Source organism: Anomaloglossus baeobatrachus, chromosome 9 (assembly GCF_048569485.1).
Source record: "Anomaloglossus baeobatrachus isolate aAnoBae1 chromosome 9, aAnoBae1.hap1, whole genome shotgun sequence".
Lineage (NCBI taxonomy): Eukaryota > Metazoa > Chordata > Amphibia > Anura > Aromobatidae > Anomaloglossus > Anomaloglossus baeobatrachus.
This window is the reverse complement of record NC_134361.1, coordinates 163,482,439-163,507,115: the sequence shown is the minus strand read 5'-3', so window position 1 is coordinate 163,507,115 and position 24,677 is coordinate 163,482,439. Positions and strand designations below refer to the sequence as shown.

The following is a 24,677-nucleotide window of genomic DNA, read 5'->3' as shown; positions in this document are numbered from 1 at the left end:
CCGGTGTTGGTTTCTCAGCCCAAGGCTAACCGGACCTCCAACCGGGTGTTGGTTTCTCAGCCGAAGCTGACCCGGACCTCCAACCGGGTGTTGGTTTCTCAGCCGAAGCTGACCCAGACCTCCAACCGGGTGTTGGTTTCTCAGCCGAAGCTGACCCGGACCTCCAACCGGGTGTTGGTTTCTCAGCCCAAAGCTGAACGGACCTCCGACCATGATTATAAAAATTTCCCTTCCTAGCCAGAAGGCCGGGATAGAGCAATATGCTCAGAAAGTATGAAAGGGCAAGGTACGGTGTGCTACAGAGCCCAAGGCTCGCCGGGGTCCCAAGCCAGCAAGCTCAGACTCACTCCAGGGTCGTCAGTCCTGGGGCACATTGCACCATAGCCCCCACACTTACTCAGTCTAATAGCCTCGATCCTGGTAGGGCCATGTTTTCCTCTAGATGAATATACTATACATTAAGAGTACTAGCAAGCGCAACCTTCCAGTGTGCATTGCATCTGCCGAGCCTCACAGATACTACACTTGATCTTAGCCAAAAGGCCGAGAAGCGATAACCAGAATTGGTTTGGGCCTCGAGTGGCACCCTGGCCTATGCCGGACACATCTTAGGGAGAGAGAGCGAGAGGGAGACAAACCCACGCCTACACAAGACATTTTGTCACCCAAGCCAACCCTTGAAAAGGCTGCTTTGCAGAGCAAAAACAAGAAGAATGGTGCGTTTTGCAGCCGCCGCCCACTGCAATGAATCTGAATAACTCCTCCTTTAGGGCGCAAGCAACTCCCCTCCCCCTTGCAGTCTTTCCAATTCACGATACAAAAAGACGGACAGGACAGGTTGCCTGACTTTCCGTCACTGCCACCCTTTGCCATCCTTACCCGTAGAAAGCCCTTTCATCATCCCCAAACCCTAATCTTTTCCCTTTCCTTCCCAGCCCCCAAACCCTGCCCTCTGTACCTTTCTCACCACCCGCTTCCCTTCTCCTGTCATCCCCCTACCACCCGGGAAAAAAAGAGATTGCCCCCTCCTTCCACTAGCCCACCCTCCCACCCAAAGAACAACTTCTTCTGCGCAGCTTGTTTTCTAGGCAGCAGCGCTATTGTGATGTCATCGGGGGGCATTGTGACAAGCCGCCAGTGTTCCGTCTCTTCATGTTGTGCACTGTTCAAACCGAAAATACATCAACAGGCAGGCTACAGAAAAGCTTACTAACAAAGGTTAGAGAGGGGCTTTCTCAGAGGGCTTTTTACAGTTTGTCTATTCCCAATTAGCCGGTTTAGTATACTTAATGAAAGTACTAATTCTTTCATAGGCCGCCCATTCTTAGTATTTGACGTTCAGGTAACAACAGGTAACTTTATTTGGAGTGGAAGCAGAGAGATAACACCAGATGCCAATTGTAGATCCTCTCACACCTGTGGTCACTGCAGCATCTGACTCCACTTTGTCCAAAAGGGATCTATTCCATTCAATTACACATGATCTAGATTAGACTGACAACAAGATACTGCACGGGACATAGCAGAGTTGGTGAAGTTGAGTGGTGATGAGTTTGCTATTTGGATGAATAAAGCAAGTAAAAAGTGTGTTAGATAAAAATTCATTTCAATTCGCTAATCGGGCTAATATGAATCAGGTGAATCGAGTTCTGCTTTTGGAAACTGGGTTAAGAAGGGGTGCACCGTTCCTGGAGGTACTGCAATACCAGGTCAATGCGTGGAGTGGACAGAGCAAGCTCTTTTTCCATCTCCCTGTTCTAAAAATCCATTTAATATATGGTCCCCAGATAGGGGACGTATCAGATATTAAACTGATAAGAACAGATACTACACTTGATCTTAGCCAAAAGGCCGAGAAGCGATAACCAGAATTGGTTTGGGCCTCGAGTGGCACCCTGGCCTATGCCGGACACATCTTAGGGAGAGAGAGCGAGAGGGAGACAAACCCACGCCTACACAAGACATTTTGTCACCCAAGCCAACCCTTGAAAAGGCTGCTTTGCAGAGCAAAAACAAGAAGAATGGTGCGTTTTGCAGCCGCCGCCCACTGCAATGAATCTGAATAACTCCTCCTTTAGGGCGCAAGCAACTCCCCTCCCCCTTGCAGTCTTTCCAATTCACGATACAAAAAGACGGACAGGACAGGTTGCCTGACTTTCCGTCACTGCCACCCTTTGCCATCCTTACCCGTAGAAAGCCCTTTCATCATCCCCAAACCCTAATCTTTTCCCTTTCCTTCCCAGCCCCCAAACCCTGCCCTCTGTACCTTTCTCACCACCCGCTTCCCTTCTCCTGTCATCCCCCTACCACCCGGGAAAAAAAGAGATTGCCCCCTCCTTCCACTAGCCCACCCTCCCACCCAAAGAACAACTTCTTCTGCGCAGCTTGTTTTCTAGGCAGCAGCGCTATTGTGATGTCATCGGGGGGCATTGTGACAAGCCGCCAGTGTTCCGTCTCTTCATGTTGTGCACTGTTCAAACCGAAAATACATCAACAGGCAGGCTACAGAAAAGCTTACTAACAAAGGTTAGAGAGGGGCTTTCTCAGAGGGCTTTTTACAGTTTGTCTATTCCCAATTAGCCGGTTTAGTATACTTAATGAAAGTACTAATTCTTTCATAGGCCGCCCATTCTTAGTATTTGACGTTCAGGTAACAACAGGTAACTTTATTTGGAGTGGAAGCAGAGAGATAACACCAGATGCCAATTGTAGATCCTCTCACACCTGTGGTCACTGCAGCATCTGACTCCACTTTGTCCAAAAGGGATCTATTCCATTCAATTACACATGATCTAGATTAGACTGACAACAAGATACTGCACGGGACATAGCAGAGTTGGTGAAGTTGAGTGGTGATGAGTTTGCTATTTGGATGAATAAAGCAAGTAAAAAGTGTGTTAGATAAAAATTCATTTCAATTCGCTAATCGGGCTAATATGAATCAGGTGAATCGAGTTCTGCTTTTGGAAACTGGGTTAAGAAGGGGTGCACCGTTCCTGGAGGTACTGCAATACCAGGTCAATGCGTGGAGTGGACAGAGCAAGCTCTTTTTCCATCTCCCTGTTCTAAAAATCCATTTAATATATGGTCCCCAGATAGGGGACGTATCAGATATTAAACTGATAAGAACAGATACTACACTTGATCTTAGCCAAAAGGCCGAGAAGCGATAACCAGAATTGGTTTGGGCCTCGAGTGGCACCCTGGCCTATGCCGGACACATCTTAGGGAGAGAGAGCGAGAGGGAGACAAACCCACGCCTACACAAGACATTTTGTCACCCAAGCCAACCCTTGAAAAGGCTGCTTTGCAGAGCAAAAACAAGAAGAATGGTGCGTTTTGCAGCCGCCGCCCACTGCAATGAATCTGAATAACTCCTCCTTTAGGGCGCAAGCAACTCCCCTCCCCCTTGCAGTCTTTCCAATTCACGATACAAAAAGACGGACAGGACAGGTTGCCTGACTTTCCGTCACTGCCACCCTTTGCCATCCTTACCCGTAGAAAGCCCTTTCATCATCCCCAAACCCTAATCTTTTCCCTTTCCTTCCCAGCCCCCAAACCCTGCCCTCTGTACCTTTCTCACCACCCGCTTCCCTTCTCCTGTCATCCCCCTACCACCCGGGAAAAAAAGAGATTGCCCCCTCCTTCCACTAGCCCACCCTCCCACCCAAAGAACAACTTCTTCTGCGCAGCTTGTTTTCTAGGCAGCAGCGCTATTGTGATGTCATCGGGGGGCATTGTGACAAGCCGCCAGTGTTCCGTCTCTTCATGTTGTGCACTGTTCAAACCGAAAATACATCAACAGGCAGGCTACAGAAAAGCTTACTAACAAAGGTTAGAGAGGGGCTTTCTCAGAGGGCTTTTTACAGTTTGTCTATTCCCAATTAGCCGGTTTAGTATACTTAATGAAAGTACTAATTCTTTCATAGGCCGCCCATTCTTAGTATTTGACGTTCAGGTAACAACAGGTAACTTTATTTGGAGTGGAAGCAGAGAGATAACACCAGATGCCAATTGTAGATCCTCTCACACCTGTGGTCACTGCAGCATCTGACTCCACTTTGTCCAAAAGGGATCTATTCCATTCAATTACACATGATCTAGATTAGACTGACAACAAGATACTGCACGGGACATAGCAGAGTTGGTGAAGTTGAGTGGTGATGAGTTTGCTATTTGGATGAATAAAGCAAGTAAAAAGTGTGTTAGATAAAAATTCATTTCAATTCGCTAATCGGGCTAATATGAATCAGGTGAATCGAGTTCTGCTTTTGGAAACTGGGTTAAGAAGGGGTGCACCGTTCCTGGAGGTACTGCAATACCAGGTCAATGCGTGGAGTGGACAGAGCAAGCTCTTTTTCCATCTCCCTGTTCTAAAAATCCATTTAATATATGGTCCCCAGATAGGGGACGTATCAGATATTAAACTGATAAGAACAGATTTTTGATTTAATGAAGCTTTCCAAAGCACCGCAAAAAATGCATGACCGAAGTCACACCAAAAACAGTGCAAAGGCTAGGATTCGTGTGGACCCCTCCGTGAGGAGAGGGTCCCCAAAAATCAACCCCGTCCCTCCGAGCCAGAAGGCCACAGCAAGGGTCAGGGATCTTCGGTGCTCCCCCAAGCCGAAGCCTGGTTGAGCCTTGTCGTTGCTCCCAGCGTCCACCCAGGCATCTTACCCAAGTGGAGTAGAGAGCTACTAGTTGTTGGTTTCGCAGCCGAAACTGCCCGGACCGTCAACCGGTGTTGGTTTCTCAGCCCAAGGCTAACCGGACCTCCAACCGGGTGTTGGTTTCTCAGCCGAAGCTGACCCGGACCTCCAACCGGGTGTTGGTTTCTCAGCCGAAGCTGACCCGGACCTCCAACCGGGTGTTGGTTTCTCAGCCCAAAGCTGAACGGACCTCCGACCATGATTATAAAAATTTCCCTTCCTAGCCAGAAGGCCGGGATAGAGCAATATGCTCAGAAAGTATGAAAGGGCAAGGTACGGTGTGCTACAGAGCCCAAGGCTTGCCGGGGTCCAAAGCCAGCAAGCTCAGACTCACTCCAGGGTCGTCAATCCTGGGGCACATTGCACCATAGCCCCCACACTTACTCAGTCTAATAGCCTCGATCCTGGTAGGGCCATGGTTTCCTCTAGATGGATATACTATCCTCCCAAAGTACTAACAAGCGCAACCTTCCAGTGTGCATTGCATCATTGTACTAAGGTGGCCGGAGCCTTAAACCACCTTTTCGAACGATACTACACTTGATCTTAGCCAAAAGGCCGAGAAGCGATAACCAGAATTGGTTTGGGCCTCGAGTGGCACCCTGGCCTATGCCGGACACATCTTAGGGAGAGAGAGCGAGAGGGAGACAAACCCACGCCTACACAAGACATTTTGTCACCCAAGCCAACCCTTGAAAAGGCTGCTTTGCAGAGCAAAAACAAGAAGAATGGTGCGTTTTGCAGCCGCCGCCCACTGCAATGAATCTGAATAACTCCTCCTTTAGGGCGCAAGCAACTCCCCTCCCCCTTGCAGTCTTTCCAATTCACGATACAAAAAGACGGACAGGACAGGTTGCCTGACTTTCCGTCACTGCCACCCTTTGCCATCCTTACCCGTAGAAAGCCCTTTCATCATCCCCAAACCCTAATCTTTTCCCTTTCCTTCCCAGCCCCCAAACCCTGCCCTCTGTACCTTTCTCACCACCTGCTTCCCTTCTCCTGTCATCCCCCTACCACCCGGGAAAAAAAGAGATTGCCCCCTCCTTCCACTAGCCCACCCTCCCACCCAAAGAACAACTTCTTCTGCGCAGCTTGTTTTCTAGGCAGCAGCGCTATTGTGATGTCATCGGGGGGCATTGTGACAAGCCGCCAGTGTTCCGTCTCTTCATGTTGTGCACTGTTCAAACCGAAAATACATCAACAGGCAGGCTACAGAAAAGCTTACTAACAAAGGTTAGAGAGGGGCTTTCTCAGAGGGCTTTTTACAGTTTGTCTATTCCCAATTAGCCGGTTTAGTATACTTAATGAAAGTACTAATTCTTTCATAGGCCGCCCATTCTTAGTATTTGACGTTCAGGTAACAACAGGTAACTTTATTTGGAGTGGAAGCAGAGAGATAACACCAGATGCCAATTGTAGATCCTCTCACACCTGTGGTCACTGCAGCATCTGACTCCACTTTGTCCAAAAGGGATCTATTCCATTCAATTACACATGATCTAGATTAGACTGACAACAAGATACTGCACGGGACATAGCAGAGTTGGTGAAGTTGAGTGGTGATGAGTTTGCTATTTGGATGAATAAAGCAAGTAAAAAGTGTGTTAGATAAAAATTCATTTCAATTCGCTAATCGGGCTAATATGAATCAGGTGAATCGAGTTCTGCTTTTGGAAACTGGGTTAAGAAGGGGTGCACCGTTCCTGGAGGTACTGCAATACCAGGTCAATGCGTGGAGTGGACAGAGCAAGCTCTTTTTCCATCTCCCTGTTCTAAAAATCCATTTAATATATGGTCCCCAGATAGGGGACGTATCAGATATTAAACTGATAAGAACAGATACTACACTTGATCTTAGCCAAAAGGCCGAGAAGCGATAACCAGAATTGGTTTGGGCCTCGAGTGGCACCCTGGCCTATGCCGGACACATCTTAGGGAGAGAGAGCGAGAGGGAGACAAACCCACGCCTACACAAGACATTTTGTCACCCAAGCCAACCCTTGAAAAGGCTGCTTTGCAGAGCAAAAACAAGAAGAATGGTGCGTTTTGCAGCCGCCGCCCACTGCAATGAATCTGAATAACTCCTCCTTTAGGGCGCAAGCAACTCCCCTCCCCCTTGCAGTCTTTCCAATTCACGATACAAAAAGACGGACAGGACAGGTTGCCTGACTTTCCGTCACTGCCACCCTTTGCCATCCTTACCCGTAGAAAGCCCTTTCATCATCCCCAAACCCTAATCTTTTCCCTTTCCTTCCCAGCCCCCAAACCCTGCCCTCTGTACCTTTCTCACCACCCGCTTCCCTTCTCCTGTCATCCCCCTACCACCCGGGAAAAAAAGAGATTGCCCCCTCCTTCCACTAGCCCACCCTCCCACCCAAAGAACAACTTCTTCTGCGCAGCTTGTTTTCTAGGCAGCAGCGCTATTGTGATGTCATCGGGGGGCATTGTGACAAGCCGCCAGTGTTCCGTCTCTTCATGTTGTGCACTGTTCAAACCGAAAATACATCAACAGGCAGGCTACAGAAAAGCTTACTAACAAAGGTTAGAGAGGGGCTTTCTCAGAGGGCTTTTTACAGTTTGTCTATTCCCAATTAGCCGGTTTAGTATACTTAATGAAAGTACTAATTCTTTCATAGGCCGCCCATTCTTAGTATTTGACGTTCAGGTAACAACAGGTAACTTTATTTGGAGTGGAAGCAGAGAGATAACACCAGATGCCAATTGTAGATCCTCTCACACCTGTGGTCACTGCAGCATCTGACTCCACTTTGTCCAAAAGGGATCTATTCCATTCAATTACACATGATCTAGATTAGACTGACAACAAGATACTGCACGGGACATAGCAGAGTTGGTGAAGTTGAGTGGTGATGAGTTTGCTATTTGGATGAATAAAGCAAGTAAAAAGTGTGTTAGATAAAAATTCATTTCAATTCGCTAATCGGGCTAATATGAATCAGGTGAATCGAGTTCTGCTTTTGGAAACTGGGTTAAGAAGGGGTGCACCGTTCCTGGAGGTACTGCAATACCAGGTCAATGCGTGGAGTGGACAGAGCAAGCTCTTTTTCCATCTCCCTGTTCTAAAAATCCATTTAATATATGGTCCCCAGATAGGGGACGTATCAGATATTAAACTGATAAGAACAGATACTACACTTGATCTTAGCCAAAAGGCCGAGAAGCGATAACCAGAATTGGTTTGGGCCTCGAGTGGCACCCTGGCCTATGCCGGACACATCTTAGGGAGAGAGAGCGAGAGGGAGACAAACCCACGCCTACACAAGACATTTTGTCACCCAAGCCAACCCTTGAAAAGGCTGCTTTGCAGAGCAAAAACAAGAAGAATGGTGCGTTTTGCAGCCGCCGCCCACTGCAATGAATCTGAATAACTCCTCCTTTAGGGCGCAAGCAACTCCCCTCCCCCTTGCAGTCTTTCCAATTCACGATACAAAAAGACGGACAGGACAGGTTGCCTGACTTTCCGTCACTGCCACCCTTTGCCATCCTTACCCGTAGAAAGCCCTTTCATCATCCCCAAACCCTAATCTTTTCCCTTTCCTTCCCAGCCCCCAAACCCTGCCCTCTGTACCTTTCTCACCACCCGCTTCCCTTCTCCTGTCATCCCCCTACCACCCGGGAAAAAAAGAGATTGCCCCCTCCTTCCACTAGCCCACCCTCCCACCCAAAGAACAACTTCTTCTGCGCAGCTTGTTTTCTAGGCAGCAGCGCTATTGTGATGTCATCGGGGGGCATTGTGACAAGCCGCCAGTGTTCCGTCTCTTCATGTTGTGCACTGTTCAAACCGAAAATACATCAACAGGCAGGCTACAGAAAAGCTTACTAACAAAGGTTAGAGAGGGGCTTTCTCAGAGGGCTTTTTACAGTTTGTCTATTCCCAATTAGCCGGTTTAGTATACTTAATGAAAGTACTAATTCTTTCATAGGCCGCCCATTCTTAGTATTTGACGTTCAGGTAACAACAGGTAACTTTATTTGGAGTGGAAGCAGAGAGATAACACCAGATGCCAATTGTAGATCCTCTCACACCTGTGGTCACTGCAGCATCTGACTCCACTTTGTCCAAAAGGGATCTATTCCATTCAATTACACATGATCTAGATTAGACTGACAACAAGATACTGCACGGGACATAGCAGAGTTGGTGAAGTTGAGTGGTGATGAGTTTGCTATTTGGATGAATAAAGCAAGTAAAAAGTGTGTTAGATAAAAATTCATTTCAATTCGCTAATCGGGCTAATATGAATCAGGTGAATCGAGTTCTGCTTTTGGAAACTGGGTTAAGAAGGGGTGCACCGTTCCTGGAGGTACTGCAATACCAGGTCAATGCGTGGAGTGGACAGAGCAAGCTCTTTTTCCATCTCCCTGTTCTAAAAATCCATTTAATATATGGTCCCCAGATAGGGGACGTATCAGATATTAAACTGATAAGAACAGATACTACACTTGATCTTAGCCAAAAGGCCGAGAAGCGATAACCAGAATTGGTTTGGGCCTCGAGTGGCACCCTGGCCTATGCCGGACACATCTTAGGGAGAGAGAGCGAGAGGGAGACAAACCCACGCCTACACAAGACATTTTGTCACCCAAGCCAACCCTTGAAAAGGCTGCTTTGCAGAGCAAAAACAAGAAGAATGGTGCGTTTTGCAGCCGCCGCCCACTGCAATGAATCTGAATAACTCCTCCTTTAGGGCGCAAGCAACTCCCCTCCCCCTTGCAGTCTTTCCAATTCACGATACAAAAAGACGGACAGGACAGGTTGCCTGACTTTCCGTCACTGCCACCCTTTGCCATCCTTACCCGTAGAAAGCCCTTTCATCATCCCCAAACCCTAATCTTTTCCCTTTCCTTCCCAGCCCCCAAACCCTGCCCTCTGTACCTTTCTCACCACCCGCTTCCCTTCTCCTGTCATCCCCCTACCACCCGGGAAAAAAAGAGATTGCCCCCTCCTTCCACTAGCCCACCCTCCCACCCAAAGAACAACTTCTTCTGCGCAGCTTGTTTTCTAGGCAGCAGCGCTATTGTGATGTCATCGGGGGGCATTGTGACAAGCCGCCAGTGTTCCGTCTCTTCATGTTGTGCACTGTTCAAACCGAAAATACATCAACAGGCAGGCTACAGAAAAGCTTACTAACAAAGGTTAGAGAGGGGCTTTCTCAGAGGGCTTTTTACAGTTTGTCTATTCCCAATTAGCCGGTTTAGTATACTTAATGAAAGTACTAATTCTTTCATAGGCCGCCCATTCTTAGTATTTGACGTTCAGGTAACAACAGGTAACTTTATTTGGAGTGGAAGCAGAGAGATAACACCAGATGCCAATTGTAGATCCTCTCACACCTGTGGTCACTGCAGCATCTGACTCCACTTTGTCCAAAAGGGATCTATTCCATTCAATTACACATGATCTAGATTAGACTGACAACAAGATACTGCACGGGACATAGCAGAGTTGGTGAAGTTGAGTGGTGATGAGTTTGCTATTTGGATGAATAAAGCAAGTAAAAAGTGTGTTAGATAAAAATTCATTTCAATTCGCTAATCGGGCTAATATGAATCAGGTGAATCGAGTTCTGCTTTTGGAAACTGGGTTAAGAAGGGGTGCACCGTTCCTGGAGGTACTGCAATACCAGGTCAATGCGTGGAGTGGACAGAGCAAGCTCTTTTTCCATCTCCCTGTTCTAAAAATCCATTTAATATATGGTCCCCAGATAGGGGACGTATCAGATATTAAACTGATAAGAACAGATACTACACTTGATCTTAGCCAAAAGGCCGAGAAGCGATAACCAGAATTGGTTTGGGCCTCGAGTGGCACCCTGGCCTATGCCGGACACATCTTAGGGAGAGAGAGCGAGAGGGAGACAAACCCACGCCTACACAAGACATTTTGTCACCCAAGCCAACCCTTGAAAAGGCTGCTTTGCAGAGCAAAAACAAGAAGAATGGTGCGTTTTGCAGCCGCCGCCCACTGCAATGAATCTGAATAACTCCTCCTTTAGGGCGCAAGCAACTCCCCTCCCCCTTGCAGTCTTTCCAATTCACGATACAAAAAGACGGACAGGACAGGTTGCCTGACTTTCCGTCACTGCCACCCTTTGCCATCCTTACCCGTAGAAAGCCCTTTCATCATCCCCAAACCCTAATCTTTTCCCTTTCCTTCCCAGCCCCCAAACCCTGCCCTCTGTACCTTTCTCACCACCCGCTTCCCTTCTCCTGTCATCCCCCTACCACCCGGGAAAAAAAGAGATTGCCCCCTCCTTCCACTAGCCCACCCTCCCACCCAAAGAACAACTTCTTCTGCGCAGCTTGTTTTCTAGGCAGCAGCGCTATTGTGATGTCATCGGGGGGCATTGTGACAAGCCGCCAGTGTTCCGTCTCTTCATGTTGTGCACTGTTCAAACCGAAAATACATCAACAGGCAGGCTACAGAAAAGCTTACTAACAAAGGTTAGAGAGGGGCTTTCTCAGAGGGCTTTTTACAGTTTGTCTATTCCCAATTAGCCGGTTTAGTATACTTAATGAAAGTACTAATTCTTTCATAGGCCGCCCATTCTTAGTATTTGACGTTCAGGTAACAACAGGTAACTTTATTTGGAGTGGAAGCAGAGAGATAACACCAGATGCCAATTGTAGATCCTCTCACACCTGTGGTCACTGCAGCATCTGACTCCACTTTGTCCAAAAGGGATCTATTCCATTCAATTACACATGATCTAGATTAGACTGACAACAAGATACTGCACGGGACATAGCAGAGTTGGTGAAGTTGAGTGGTGATGAGTTTGCTATTTGGATGAATAAAGCAAGTAAAAAGTGTGTTAGATAAAAATTCATTTCAATTCGCTAATCGGGCTAATATGAATCAGGTGAATCGAGTTCTGCTTTTGGAAACTGGGTTAAGAAGGGGTGCACCGTTCCTGGAGGTACTGCAATACCAGGTCAATGCGTGGAGTGGACAGAGCAAGCTCTTTTTCCATCTCCCTGTTCTAAAAATCCATTTAATATATGGTCCCCAGATAGGGGACGTATCAGATATTAAACTGATAAGAACAGATACTACACTTGATCTTAGCCAAAAGGCCGAGAAGCGATAACCAGAATTGGTTTGGGCCTCGAGTGGCACCCTGGCCTATGCCGGACACATCTTAGGGAGAGAGAGCGAGAGGGAGACAAACCCACGCCTACACAAGACATTTTGTCACCCAAGCCAACCCTTGAAAAGGCTGCTTTGCAGAGCAAAAACAAGAAGAATGGTGCGTTTTGCAGCCGCCGCCCACTGCAATGAATCTGAATAACTCCTCCTTTAGGGCGCAAGCAACTCCCCTCCCCCTTGCAGTCTTTCCAATTCACGATACAAAAAGACGGACAGGACAGGTTGCCTGACTTTCCGTCACTGCCACCCTTTGCCATCCTTACCCGTAGAAAGCCCTTTCATCATCCCCAAACCCTAATCTTTTCCCTTTCCTTCCCAGCCCCCAAACCCTGCCCTCTGTACCTTTCTCACCACCCGCTTCCCTTCTCCTGTCATCCCCCTACCACCCGGGAAAAAAAGAGATTGCCCCCTCCTTCCACTAGCCCACCCTCCCACCCAAAGAACAACTTCTTCTGCGCAGCTTGTTTTCTAGGCAGCAGCGCTATTGTGATGTCATCGGGGGGCATTGTGACAAGCCGCCAGTGTTCCGTCTCTTCATGTTGTGCACTGTTCAAACCGAAAATACATCAACAGGCAGGCTACAGAAAAGCTTACTAACAAAGGTTAGAGAGGGGCTTTCTCAGAGGGCTTTTTACAGTTTGTCTATTCCCAATTAGCCGGTTTAGTATACTTAATGAAAGTACTAATTCTTTCATAGGCCGCCCATTCTTAGTATTTGACGTTCAGGTAACAACAGGTAACTTTATTTGGAGTGGAAGCAGAGAGATAACACCAGATGCCAATTGTAGATCCTCTCACACCTGTGGTCACTGCAGCATCTGACTCCACTTTGTCCAAAAGGGATCTATTCCATTCAATTACACATGATCTAGATTAGACTGACAACAAGATACTGCACGGGACATAGCAGAGTTGGTGAAGTTGAGTGGTGATGAGTTTGCTATTTGGATGAATAAAGCAAGTAAAAAGTGTGTTAGATAAAAATTCATTTCAATTCGCTAATCGGGCTAATATGAATCAGGTGAATCGAGTTCTGCTTTTGGAAACTGGGTTAAGAAGGGGTGCACCGTTCCTGGAGGTACTGCAATACCAGGTCAATGCGTGGAGTGGACAGAGCAAGCTCTTTTTCCATCTCCCTGTTCTAAAAATCCATTTAATATATGGTCCCCAGATAGGGGACGTATCAGATATTAAACTGATAAGAACAGATACTACACTTGATCTTAGCCAAAAGGCCGAGAAGCGATAACCAGAATTGGTTTGGGCCTCGAGTGGCACCCTGGCCTATGCCGGACACATCTTAGGGAGAGAGAGCGAGAGGGAGACAAACCCACGCCTACACAAGACATTTTGTCACCCAAGCCAACCCTTGAAAAGGCTGCTTTGCAGAGCAAAAACAAGAAGAATGGTGCGTTTTGCAGCCGCCGCCCACTGCAATGAATCTGAATAACTCCTCCTTTAGGGCGCAAGCAACTCCCCTCCCCCTTGCAGTCTTTCCAATTCACGATACAAAAAGACGGACAGGACAGGTTGCCTGACTTTCCGTCACTGCCACCCTTTGCCATCCTTACCCGTAGAAAGCCCTTTCATCATCCCCAAACCCTAATCTTTTCCCTTTCCTTCCCAGCCCCCAAACCCTGCCCTCTGTACCTTTCTCACCACCCGCTTCCCTTCTCCTGTCATCCCCCTACCACCCGGGAAAAAAAGAGATTGCCCCCTCCTTCCACTAGCCCACCCTCCCACCCAAAGAACAACTTCTTCTGCGCAGCTTGTTTTCTAGGCAGCAGCGCTATTGTGATGTCATCGGGGGGCATTGTGACAAGCCGCCAGTGTTCCGTCTCTTCATGTTGTGCACTGTTCAAACCGAAAATACATCAACAGGCAGGCTACAGAAAAGCTTACTAACAAAGGTTAGAGAGGGGCTTTCTCAGAGGGCTTTTTACAGTTTGTCTATTCCCAATTAGCCGGTTTAGTATACTTAATGAAAGTACTAATTCTTTCATAGGCCGCCCATTCTTAGTATTTGACGTTCAGGTAACAACAGGTAACTTTATTTGGAGTGGAAGCAGAGAGATAACACCAGATGCCAATTGTAGATCCTCTCACACCTGTGGTCACTGCAGCATCTGACTCCACTTTGTCCAAAAGGGATCTATTCCATTCAATTACACATGATCTAGATTAGACTGACAACAAGATACTGCACGGGACATAGCAGAGTTGGTGAAGTTGAGTGGTGATGAGTTTGCTATTTGGATGAATAAAGCAAGTAAAAAGTGTGTTAGATAAAAATTCATTTCAATTCGCTAATCGGGCTAATATGAATCAGGTGAATCGAGTTCTGCTTTTGGAAACTGGGTTAAGAAGGGGTGCACCGTTCCTGGAGGTACTGCAATACCAGGTCAATGCGTGGAGTGGACAGAGCAAGCTCTTTTTCCATCTCCCTGTTCTAAAAATCCATTTAATATATGGTCCCCAGATAGGGGACGTATCAGATATTAAACTGATAAGAACAGATACTACACTTGATCTTAGCCAAAAGGCCGAGAAGCGATAACCAGAATTGGTTTGGGCCTCGAGTGGCACCCTGGCCTATGCCGGACACATCTTAGGGAGAGAGAGCGAGAGGGAGACAAACCCACGCCTACACAAGACATTTTGTCACCCAAGCCAACCCTTGAAAAGGCTGCTTTGCAGAGCAAAAACAAGAAGAATGGTGCGTTTTGCAGCCGCCGCCCACTGCAATGAATCTGAATAACTCCTCCTTTAGGGCGCAAGCAACTCCCCTCCCCCTTGCAGTCTTTCCAATTCACGATACAAAAAGACGGACAGGACAGGTTGCCTGACTTTCCGTCACTGCCACCCTTTGCCATCCTTACCCGTAGAAAGCCCTTTCATCATCCCCAAACCCTAATCTTTTCCCTTTCCTTCCCAGCCCCCAAACCCTGCCCTCTGTACCTTTCTCACCACCCGCTTCCCTTCTCCTGTCATCCCCCTACCACCCGGGAAAAAAAGAGATTGCCCCCTCCTTCCACTAGCCCACCCTCCCACCCAAAGAACAACTTCTTCTGCGCAGCTTGTTTTCTAGGCAGCAGCGCTATTGTGATGTCATCGGGGGGCATTGTGACAAGCCGCCAGTGTTCCGTCTCTTCATGTTGTGCACTGTTCAAACCGAAAATACATCAACAGGCAGGCTACAGAAAAGCTTACTAACAAAGGTTAGAGAGGGGCTTTCTCAGAGGGCTTTTTACAGTTTGTCTATTCCCAATTAGCCGGTTTAGTATACTTAATGAAAGTACTAATTCTTTCATAGGCCGCCCATTCTTAGTATTTGACGTTCAGGTAACAACAGGTAACTTTATTTGGAGTGGAAGCAGAGAGATAACACCAGATGCCAATTGTAGATCCTCTCACACCTGTGGTCACTGCAGCATCTGACTCCACTTTGTCCAAAAGGGATCTATTCCATTCAATTACACATGATCTAGATTAGACTGACAACAAGATACTGCACGGGACATAGCAGAGTTGGTGAAGTTGAGTGGTGATGAGTTTGCTATTTGGATGAATAAAGCAAGTAAAAAGTGTGTTAGATAAAAATTCATTTCAATTCGCTAATCGGGCTAATATGAATCAGGTGAATCGAGTTCTGCTTTTGGAAACTGGGTTAAGAAGGGGTGCACCGTTCCTGGAGGTACTGCAATACCAGGTCAATGCGTGGAGTGGACAGAGCAAGCTCTTTTTCCATCTCCCTGTTCTAAAAATCCATTTAATATATGGTCCCCAGATAGGGGACGTATCAGATATTAAACTGATAAGAACAGATACTACACTTGATCTTAGCCAAAAGGCCGAGAAGCGATAACCAGAATTGGTTTGGGCCTCGAGTGGCACCCTGGCCTATGCCGGACACATCTTAGGGAGAGAGAGCGAGAGGGAGACAAACCCACGCCTACACAAGACATTTTGTCACCCAAGCCAACCCTTGAAAAGGCTGCTTTGCAGAGCAAAAACAAGAAGAATGGTGCGTTTTGCAGCCGCCGCCCACTGCAATGAATCTGAATAACTCCTCCTTTAGGGCGCAAGCAACTCCCCTCCCCCTTGCAGTCTTTCCAATTCACGATACAAAAAGACGGACAGGACAGGTTGCCTGACTTTCCGTCACTGCCACCCTTTGCCATCCTTACCCGTAGAAAGCCCTTTCATCATCACCAAACCCTAATCTTTTCCCTTTCCTTCCCAGCCCCCAAACCCTGCCCTCTGTACCTTTCTCACCACCCGCTTCCCTTCTCCTGTCATCCCCCTACCACCCGGGAAAAAAAGAGATTGCCCCCTCCTTCCACTAGCCCACCCTCCCACCCAAAGAACAACTTCTTCTGCGCAGCTTGTTTTCTAGGCAGCAGCGCTATTGTGATGTCATCGGGGGGCATTGTGACAAGCCGCCAGTGTTCCGTCTCTTCATGTTGTGCACTGTTCAAACCGAAAATACATCAACAGGCAGGCTACAGAAAAGCTTACTAACAAAGGTTAGAGAGGGGCTTTCTCAGAGGGCTTTTTACAGTTTGTCTATTCCCAATTAGCCGGTTTAGTATACTTAATGAAAGTACTAATTCTTTCATAGGCCGCCCATTCTTAGTATTTGACGTTCAGGTAACAACAGGTAACTTTATTTGGAGTGGAAGCAGAGAGATAACACCAGATGCCAATTGTAGATCCTCTCACACCTGTGGTCACTGCAGCATCTGACTCCACTTTGTCCAAAAGGGATCTATTCCATTCAATTACACATGATCTAGATTAGACTGACAACAAGATACTGCACGGGACATAGCAGAGTTGGTGAAGTTGAGTGGTGATGAGTTTGCTATTTGGATGAATAAAGCAAGTAAAAAGTGTGTTAGATAAAAATTCATTTCAATTCGCTAATCGGGCTAATATGAATCAGGTGAATCGAGTTCTGCTTTTGGAAACTGGGTTAAGAAGGGGTGCACCGTTCCTGGAGGTACTGCAATACCAGGTCAATGCGTGGAGTGGACAGAGCAAGCTCTTTTTCCATCTCCCTGTTCTAAAAATCCATTTAATATATGGTCCCCAGATAGGGGACGTATCAGATATTAAACTGATAAGAACAGATACTACACTTGATCTTAGCCAAAAGGCCGAGAAGCGATAACCAGAATTGGTTTGGGCCTCGAGTGGCACCCTGGCCTATGCCGGACACATCTTAGGGAGAGAGAGCGAGAGGGAGACAAACCCACGCCTACACAAGACATTTTGTCACCCAAGCCAACCCTTGAAAAGGCTGCTTTGCAGAGCAAAAACAAGAAGAATGGTGCGTTTTGCAGCCGCCGCCCACTGCAATGAATCTGAATAACTCCTCCTTTAGGGCGCAAGCAACTCCCCTCCCCCTTGCAGTCTTTCCAATTCACGATACAAAAAGACGGACAGGACAGGTTGCCTGACTTTCCGTCACTGCCACCCTTTGCCATCCTTACCCGTAGAAAGCCCTTTCATCATCCCCAAACCCTAATCTTTTCCCTTTCCTTCCCAGCCCCCAAACCCTGCCCTCTGTACCTTTCTCACCACCCGCTTCCCTTCTCCTGTCATCCCCCTACCACCCGGGAAAAAAAGAGATTGCCCCCTCCTTCCACTAGCCCACCCTCCCACCCAAAGAACAACTTCTTCTGCGCAGCTTGTTTTCTAGGCAGCAGCGCTATTGTGATGTCATCGGGGGGCATTGTGACAAGCCGCCAGTGTTCCGTCTCTTCATGTTGTGCACTGTTCAAACCGAAAATACATCAACAGGCAGGCTACAGAAAAGCTTACTAACAAAGGTTAGAGAGGGGCTTTCTCAGAGGGCTTTTTACAGTTTGTCTATTCCCAATTAGCCGGTTTAGTATACTTAATGAAAGTACTAATTCTTTCATAGGCCGCCCATTCTTAGTATTTGACGTTCAGGTAACAACAGGTAACTTTATTTGGAGTGGAAGCAGAGAGATAACACCAGATGCCAATTGTAGATCCTCTCACACCTGTGGTCACTGCAGCATCTGACTCCACTTTGTCCAAAAGGGATCTATTCCATTCAATTACACATGATCTAGATTAGACTGACAACAAGATACTGCACGGGACATAGCAGAGTTGGTGAAGTTGAGTGGTGATGAGTTTGCTATTTGGATGAATAAAGCAAGTAAAAAGTGTGTTAGATAAAAATTCATTTCAATTCGCTAATCGGGCTAATATGAATCAGGTGAATCGAGTTCTGCTTTTGGAAACTGGGTTAAGAAGGGGTGCACCGTTCCTGGAGGTACTGCAATACCAGGTCAATGCGTGGAGTGGACAGAGCAAGCTCTTTTTCCATCTCCCTGTTCTAAAAATCCATTTAATATATGGTCCCCAGATAGGGGACGTATCAGATATTAAACTGATAAGAACAGATACTACACTTGATCTTAGCCAAAAGGCCGAGAAGCGATAACCAGAATTGGTTTGGGCCTCGAGTGGCACCCTGGCCTATGCCGGACACATCTTAGGGAGAGAGAGCGAGAGGGAGACAAACCCACGCCTACACAAGACATTTTGTCACCCAAGCCAACCCTTGAAAAGGCTGCTTTGCAGAGCAAAAACAAGAAGAATGGTGCGTTTTGCAGCCGCCGCCCACTGCAATGAATCTGAATAACTCCTCCTTTAGGGCGCAAGCAACTCCCCTCCCCCTTGCAGTCTTTCCAATTCACGATACAAAAAGACGGACAGGACAGGTTGCCTGACTTTCCGTCACTGCCACCCTTTGCCATCCTTACCCGTAGAAAGCCCTTTCATCATCCCCAAACCCTAATCTTTTCCCTTTCCTTCCCAGCCCCCAAACCCTGCCCTCTGTACCTTTCTCACCACCCGCTTCCCTTCTCCTGTCATCCCCCTACCACCCGGGAAAAAAAGAGATTGCCCCCTCCTTCCACTAGCCCACCCTCCCACCCAAAGAACAACTTCTTCTGCGCAGCTTGTTTTCTAGGCAGCAGCGCTATTGTGATGTCATCGGGGGGCATTGTGACAAGCCGCCAGTGTTCCGTCTCTTCATGTTGTGCACTGTTCAAACCGAAAATACATCAACAGGCAGGCTACAGAAAAGCTTACTAACAAAGGTTAGAGAGGGGCTTTCTCAGAGGGCTTTTTACAGTTTGTCTATTCCCAATTAGCCGGTTTAGTATACTTAATGAAAGTACTAATTCTTTCATAGGTCGCCCATTCTTAGTATTTGACGTTCAGGTAACAACAGGTAACTTTATTTGGAGTGGAAGCAGAGAGATAACACCAGATGCCAATTGTAGATCCTCTCACACCTGTGGTCACTGCAGCATCTGACTCCACTTTGTCCAAAAGGGATCTATTCCATTCAATTACACATGATCTAGATTAGACTGACAACAAGATACTGCACGGGACATAGCAGAGTTGGTGAAGTTGAGTGGTGATGAGTTTGCTATTTGGATGAATAAAGCAAGTAAAAAGTGTGTTAGATAAAAATTCATTTCAATTCGCTAATCGGGCTAATATGAATCAGGTGAATCGAGTTCTGCTTTTGGAAACTGGGTTAAGAAGGGGTGCACCGTTCCTGGAGGTACTGCAATACCAGGTCAATGCGTGGAGTGGACAGAGCAAGCTCTTTTTCCATCTCCCTGTTCTAAAAATCCATTTAATATATGGTCCCCAGATAGGGGACGTATCAGATATTAAACTGATAAGAACAGATACTACACTTGATCTTAGCCAAAAGGCCGAGAAGCGATAACCAGAATTGGTTTGGGCCTCGAGTGGCACCCTGGCCTATGCCGGACACATCTTAGGGAGAGAGAGCGAGAGGGAGACAAACCCACGCCTACACAAGACATTTTGTCACCCAAGCCAACCCTTGAAAAGGCTGCTTTGCAGAGCAAAAACAAGAAGAATGGTGCGTTTTGCAGCCGCCGCCCACTGCAATGAATCTGAATAACTCCTCCTTTAGGGCGCAAGCAACTCCCCTCCCCCTTGCAGTCTTTCCAATTCACGATACAAAAAGACGGACAGGACAGGTTGCCTGACTTTCCGTCACTGCCACCCTTTGCCATCCTTACCCGTAGAAAGCCCTTTCATCATCCCCAAACCCTAATCTTTTCCCTTTCCTTCCCAGCCCCCAAACCCTGCCCTCTGTACCTTTCTCACCACCCGCTTCCCTTCTCCTGTCATCCCCCTACCACCCGGGAAAAAAAGAGATTGCCCCCTCCTTCCACTAGCCCACCCTCCCACCCAAAGAACAACTTCTTCTGCGCAGCTTGTTTTCTAGGCAGCAGCGCTATTGTGATGTCATCGGGGGGCATTGTGACAAGCCGCCAGTGTTCCGTCTCTTCATGTTGTGCACTGTTCAAACCGAAAATACATCAACAGGCAGGCTACAGAAAAGCTTACTAACAAAGGTTAGAGAGGGGCTTTCTCAGAGGGCTTTTTACAGTTTGTCTATTCCCAATTAGCCGGTTTAGTATACTTAATGAAAGTACTAATTCTTTCATAGGCCGCCCATTCTTAGTATTTGACGTTCAGGTAACAACAGGTAACTTTATTTGGAGTGGAAGCAGAGAGATAACACCAGATGCCAATTGTAGATCCTCTCACACCTGTGGTCACTGCAGCATCTGACTCCACTTTGTCCAAAAGGGATCTATTCCATTCAATTACACATGATCTAGATTAGACTGACAACAAGATACTGCACGGGACATAGCAGAGTTGGTGAAGTTGAGTGGTGATGAGTTTGCTATTTGGATGAATAAAGCAAGTAAAAAGTGTGTTAGATAAAAATTCATTTCAATTCGCTAATCGGGCTAATATGAATCAGGTGAATCGAGTTCTGCTTTTGGAAACTGGGTTAAGAAGGGGTGCACCGTTCCTGGAGGTACTGCAATACCAGGTCAATGCGTGGAGTGGACAGAGCAAGCTCTTTTTCCATCTCCCTGTTCTAAAAATCCATTTAATATATGGTCCCCAGATAGGGGACGTATCAGATATTAAACTGATAAGAACAGATTTTTGATTTAATGAAGCTTTCCAAAGCACCACAAAAAATGCATGACCGAAGTCACACCAAAAACAGTGCAAAGGCTAGGATTCGTGTGGACCCCACCGTGAGGAGAGGGTCCCCAAAAATCAACCCCGTCCCTCCGAGCCAGAAGGCCACAGCAAGGGTCAGGGATCTTCGGTGCTCCCCCAAGCCGAAGCCTGGTTGAGCCTTGTCGTTGCTCCCAGCGTCCACCCAGGCATCTTACCCAAGTGGAGTAGAGAGCTACTAGTTGTTGGTTTCGCAGCCGAAACTGCCCGGACCGTCAACCGGTGTTGGTTTCTCAGCCCAAGGCTAACCGGACCTCCAACCGGGTGTTGGTTTCTCAGCCGAAGCTGACCCAGACCTCCAACCGGGTGTTGGTTTCTCAGCCGAAGCTGAGCCAGACCTCCAACCGGGTGTTAGTTTCTCAGCCCAAAGCTGACCAGACCTCCGACTGGGATTATAAAAATTTCCCTTCCTAGCCAGAAGGCCGGGATAGGGTAATATGCTCAAAAAGTATGAAAAGGCAAGGTACGGTGTGCTACAGAGCCCAAGGCTTGCCGGGGTCCCAAGCCAGCAAGCTCAGACTCACTCCAGGGTCGTCAGTCCTGGGGCACGTTGTACCATAGCCCCCCACCCTTACTCAGTCTAATAGCCTCGATCCTGGTAGGGCCATGTTTTCCTCTAGATGAATATACTATCCACCCAGAGTACTAGCAAGCGCAACCTTCCAGTGTGCATTGTATCATTGTACTAAGGTGGCCTGGAGCTTAAACCATCTCTTCGAACAACACTACACTTGATCTTAGCCAAAAGGCCGAGAAGCGATAACCAGAATTGGTTTGGGCCTCGAGTGGCACCCTGGCCTATGCCGGACACATCTTAGGGAGAGAGAGCGAGAGGGAGACAAACCCACGCCTACACAAGACATTTTGTCACCCAAGCCAACCCTTGAAAAGGCTGCTTTGCAGAGCAAAAACAAGAAGAATGGTGCGTTTTGCAGCCGCCGCCCACTGCAATGAATCTGAATAACTCCTCCTTTAGGGCGCAAGCAACTCCCCTCCCCCTTGCAGTCTTTCCAATTCACGATACAAAAAGACGGACAGGACAGGTTGCCTGACTTTCCGTCACTGCCACCCTTTGCCATCCTTACCCGTAGAAAGCCCTTTCATCATCCCCAAACCCTAATCTTTTCCCTTTCCTTCCCAGCCCCCAAACCCTGCCCTCTGTACCTTTCTCACCACCCGCTTCCCTTCTCCTGTCATCCCCCTACCACCCGGGAAAAAAAGAGATTGCCCCCTCCTTCCACTAGCCCACCCTCCCACCCAAAGAACAACTTCTTCTGCGCAGCTTGTTTTCTAGGCAGCAGCGCTATTGTGATGTCATCGGGGGGCATTGTGACAAGCCGCCAGTGTTCCGTCTCTTCATGTTGTGCACTGTTCAAACCGAAAATACATCAACAGGCAGGCTACAGAAAAGCTTACTAACAAAGGTTAGAGAGGGGCTTTCTCAGAGGGCTTTTTACAGTTTGTCTATTCCCAATTAGCCGGTTTAGTATACTTAATGAAAGTACTAATTCTTTCATAGGCCGCCCATTCTTAGTATTTGACGTTCAGGTAACAACAGGTAACTTTATTTGGAGTGGAAGCAGAGAGATAACACCAGATGCCAATTGTAGATCCTCTCACACCTGTGGTCACTGCAGCATCTGACTCCACTTTGTCCAAAAGGGATCTATTCCATTCAATTACACATGATCTAGATTAGACTGACAACAAGATACTGCACGGGACATAGCAGAGTTGGTGAAGTTGAGTGGTGATGAGTTTGCTATTTGGATGAATAAAGCAAGTAAAAAGTGTGTTAGATAAAAATTCATTTCAATTCGCTAATCGGGCTAATATGAATCAGGTGAATCGAGTTCTGCTTTTGGAAACTGGGTTAAGAAGGGGTGCACCGTTCCTGGAGGTACTGCAATACCAGGTCAATGCGTGGAGTGGACAGAGCAAGCTCTTTTTCCATCTCCCTGTTCTAAAAATCCATTTAATATATGGTCCCCAGATAGGGGACGTATCAGATATTAAACTGATAAGAACAGATACTACACTTGATCTTAGCCAAAAGGCCGAGAAGCGATAACCAGAATTGGTTTGGGCCTCGAGTGGCACCCTGGCCTATGCCGGACACATCTTAGGGAGAGAGAGCGAGAGGGAGACAAACCCACGCCTACACAAGACATTTTGTCACCCAAGCCAACCCTTGAAAAGGCTGCTTTGCAGAGCAAAAACAAGAAGAATGGTGCGTTTTGCAGCCGCCGCCCACTGCAATGAATCTGAATAACTCCTCCTTTAGGGCGCAAGCAACTCCCCTCCCCCTTGCAGTCTTTCCAATTCACGATACAAAAAGACGGACAGGACAGGTTGCCTGACTTTCCGTCACTGCCACCCTTTGCCATCCTTACCCGTAGAAAGCCCTTTCATCATCCCCAAACCCTAATCTTTTCCCTTTCCTTCCCAGCCCCCAAACCCTGCCCTCTGTACCTTTCTCACCACCCGCTTCCCTTCTCCTGTCATCCCCCTACCACCCGGGAAAAAAAGAGATTGCCCCCTCCTTCCACTAGCCCACCCTCCCACCCAAAGAACAACTTCTTCTGCGCAGCTTGTTTTCTAGGCAGCAGCGCTATTGTGATGTCATCGGGGGGCATTGTGACAAGCCGCCAGTGTTCCGTCTCTTCATGTTGTGCACTGTTCAAACCGAAAATACATCAACAGGCAGGCTACAGAAAAGCTTACTAACAAAGGTTAGAGAGGGGCTTTCTCAGAGGGCTTTTTACAGTTTGTCTATTCCCAATTAGCCGGTTTAGTATACTTAATGAAAGTACTAATTCTTTCATAGGCCGCCCATTCTTAGTATTTGACGTTCAGGTAACAACAGGTAACTTTATTTGGAGTGGAAGCAGAGAGATAACACCAGATGCCAATTGTAGATCCTCTCACACCTGTGGTCACTGCAGCATCTGACTCCACTTTGTCCAAAAGGGATCTATTCCATTCAATTACACATGATCTAGATTAGACTGACAACAAGATACTGCACGGGACATAGCAGAGTTGGTGAAGTTGAGTGGTGATGAGTTTGCTATTTGGATGAATAAAGCAAGTAAAAAGTGTGTTAGATAAAAATTCATTTCAATTCGCTAATCGGGCTAATATGAATCAGGTGAATCGAGTTCTGCTTTTGGAAACTGGGTTAAGAAGGGGTGCACCGTTCCTGGAGGTACTGCAATACCAGGTCAATGCGTGGAGTGGACAGAGCAAGCTCTTTTTCCATCTCCCTGTTCTAAAAATCCATTTAATATATGGTCCCCAGATAGGGGACGTATCAGATATTAAACTGATAAGAACAGTTTTTTTTTTTTTTTTTTTTTTTTTTTTTTGAAGGATGAGTTTGAAAATAATAAAGTGACCGCCTCTCGTTGCCCAGGTAACTGTCCGTCACAAGAGGGCTATGACATCCTACGATGCACACTCCCCCAAGGCCAGCAGTTGTGCAATACCCTGGCACCTTTCAGCACCAACCAAGGTAGTACCCTCCCAAACTACACTTGATCTTAGCCAAAAGGCCGAGAAGCGATAACCAGAATTGGTTTGGGCCTCGAGTGGCACCCTGGCCTATGCCGGACACATCTTAGGGAGAGAGAGCGAGAGGGAGACAAACCCACGCC

At 47.3% G+C, this 24,677-nt stretch overlaps 16 non-coding genes and 3 pseudogenes across 16 annotated transcripts; all 19 read right to left on the bottom strand.

The window, feature by feature from the left end:
• Positions 1-428: 428 nt before the first annotated feature.
• On the bottom strand, positions 429-555 carry LOC142253624 (U2 spliceosomal RNA; annotated as a pseudogene).
• A 1,117-nt stretch (positions 556-1,672) lies between these two features.
• On the bottom strand, positions 1,673-1,863 carry LOC142252375 (U2 spliceosomal RNA). The gene has a single exon (XR_012725755.1). It is a non-coding gene; the product is annotated as a U2 spliceosomal RNA (small nuclear RNA).
• A 1,117-nt stretch (positions 1,864-2,980) lies between these two features.
• Positions 2,981-3,171, bottom strand: LOC142252364 (U2 spliceosomal RNA). Its single transcript, XR_012725744.1, has one exon. It is a non-coding gene; the product is annotated as a U2 spliceosomal RNA (small nuclear RNA).
• A 1,117-nt stretch (positions 3,172-4,288) lies between these two features.
• LOC142253050 (U2 spliceosomal RNA) lies at positions 4,289-4,481 on the bottom strand. Its single transcript, XR_012726372.1, has one exon. It is a non-coding gene; the product is annotated as a U2 spliceosomal RNA (small nuclear RNA).
• Positions 4,482-5,140: 659 nt separating this feature from the next.
• LOC142253694 (U2 spliceosomal RNA) lies at positions 5,141-5,282 on the bottom strand (annotated as a pseudogene).
• A 1,117-nt stretch (positions 5,283-6,399) lies between these two features.
• LOC142252352 (U2 spliceosomal RNA) lies at positions 6,400-6,590 on the bottom strand. The gene has a single exon (XR_012725733.1). It is a non-coding gene; the product is annotated as a U2 spliceosomal RNA (small nuclear RNA).
• Positions 6,591-7,707: 1,117 nt separating this feature from the next.
• On the bottom strand, positions 7,708-7,898 carry LOC142252340 (U2 spliceosomal RNA). The gene has a single exon (XR_012725722.1). It is a non-coding gene; the product is annotated as a U2 spliceosomal RNA (small nuclear RNA).
• A 1,117-nt stretch (positions 7,899-9,015) lies between these two features.
• Positions 9,016-9,206, bottom strand: LOC142252328 (U2 spliceosomal RNA). Its single transcript, XR_012725711.1, has one exon. It is a non-coding gene; the product is annotated as a U2 spliceosomal RNA (small nuclear RNA).
• Positions 9,207-10,323: 1,117 nt separating this feature from the next.
• LOC142252316 (U2 spliceosomal RNA) lies at positions 10,324-10,514 on the bottom strand. Its single transcript, XR_012725700.1, has one exon. It is a non-coding gene; the product is annotated as a U2 spliceosomal RNA (small nuclear RNA).
• A 1,117-nt stretch (positions 10,515-11,631) lies between these two features.
• LOC142252304 (U2 spliceosomal RNA) lies at positions 11,632-11,822 on the bottom strand. Its single transcript, XR_012725689.1, has one exon. It is a non-coding gene; the product is annotated as a U2 spliceosomal RNA (small nuclear RNA).
• A 1,117-nt stretch (positions 11,823-12,939) lies between these two features.
• LOC142252293 (U2 spliceosomal RNA) lies at positions 12,940-13,130 on the bottom strand. Its single transcript, XR_012725678.1, has one exon. It is a non-coding gene; the product is annotated as a U2 spliceosomal RNA (small nuclear RNA).
• A 1,117-nt stretch (positions 13,131-14,247) lies between these two features.
• On the bottom strand, positions 14,248-14,438 carry LOC142252281 (U2 spliceosomal RNA). Its single transcript, XR_012725667.1, has one exon. It is a non-coding gene; the product is annotated as a U2 spliceosomal RNA (small nuclear RNA).
• A 1,117-nt stretch (positions 14,439-15,555) lies between these two features.
• LOC142252270 (U2 spliceosomal RNA) lies at positions 15,556-15,746 on the bottom strand. The gene has a single exon (XR_012725656.1). It is a non-coding gene; the product is annotated as a U2 spliceosomal RNA (small nuclear RNA).
• Positions 15,747-16,863: 1,117 nt separating this feature from the next.
• LOC142252259 (U2 spliceosomal RNA) lies at positions 16,864-17,054 on the bottom strand. The gene has a single exon (XR_012725645.1). It is a non-coding gene; the product is annotated as a U2 spliceosomal RNA (small nuclear RNA).
• Positions 17,055-18,171: 1,117 nt separating this feature from the next.
• LOC142252247 (U2 spliceosomal RNA) lies at positions 18,172-18,362 on the bottom strand. Its single transcript, XR_012725634.1, has one exon. It is a non-coding gene; the product is annotated as a U2 spliceosomal RNA (small nuclear RNA).
• A 1,117-nt stretch (positions 18,363-19,479) lies between these two features.
• Positions 19,480-19,670, bottom strand: LOC142252236 (U2 spliceosomal RNA). The gene has a single exon (XR_012725623.1). It is a non-coding gene; the product is annotated as a U2 spliceosomal RNA (small nuclear RNA).
• Positions 19,671-20,787: 1,117 nt separating this feature from the next.
• On the bottom strand, positions 20,788-20,980 carry LOC142252976 (U2 spliceosomal RNA). The gene has a single exon (XR_012726322.1). It is a non-coding gene; the product is annotated as a U2 spliceosomal RNA (small nuclear RNA).
• A 1,919-nt stretch (positions 20,981-22,899) lies between these two features.
• Positions 22,900-23,090, bottom strand: LOC142252225 (U2 spliceosomal RNA). Its single transcript, XR_012725612.1, has one exon. It is a non-coding gene; the product is annotated as a U2 spliceosomal RNA (small nuclear RNA).
• Positions 23,091-24,207: 1,117 nt separating this feature from the next.
• LOC142253529 (U2 spliceosomal RNA) lies at positions 24,208-24,411 on the bottom strand (annotated as a pseudogene).
• Positions 24,412-24,677: the final 266 nt, after the last annotated feature.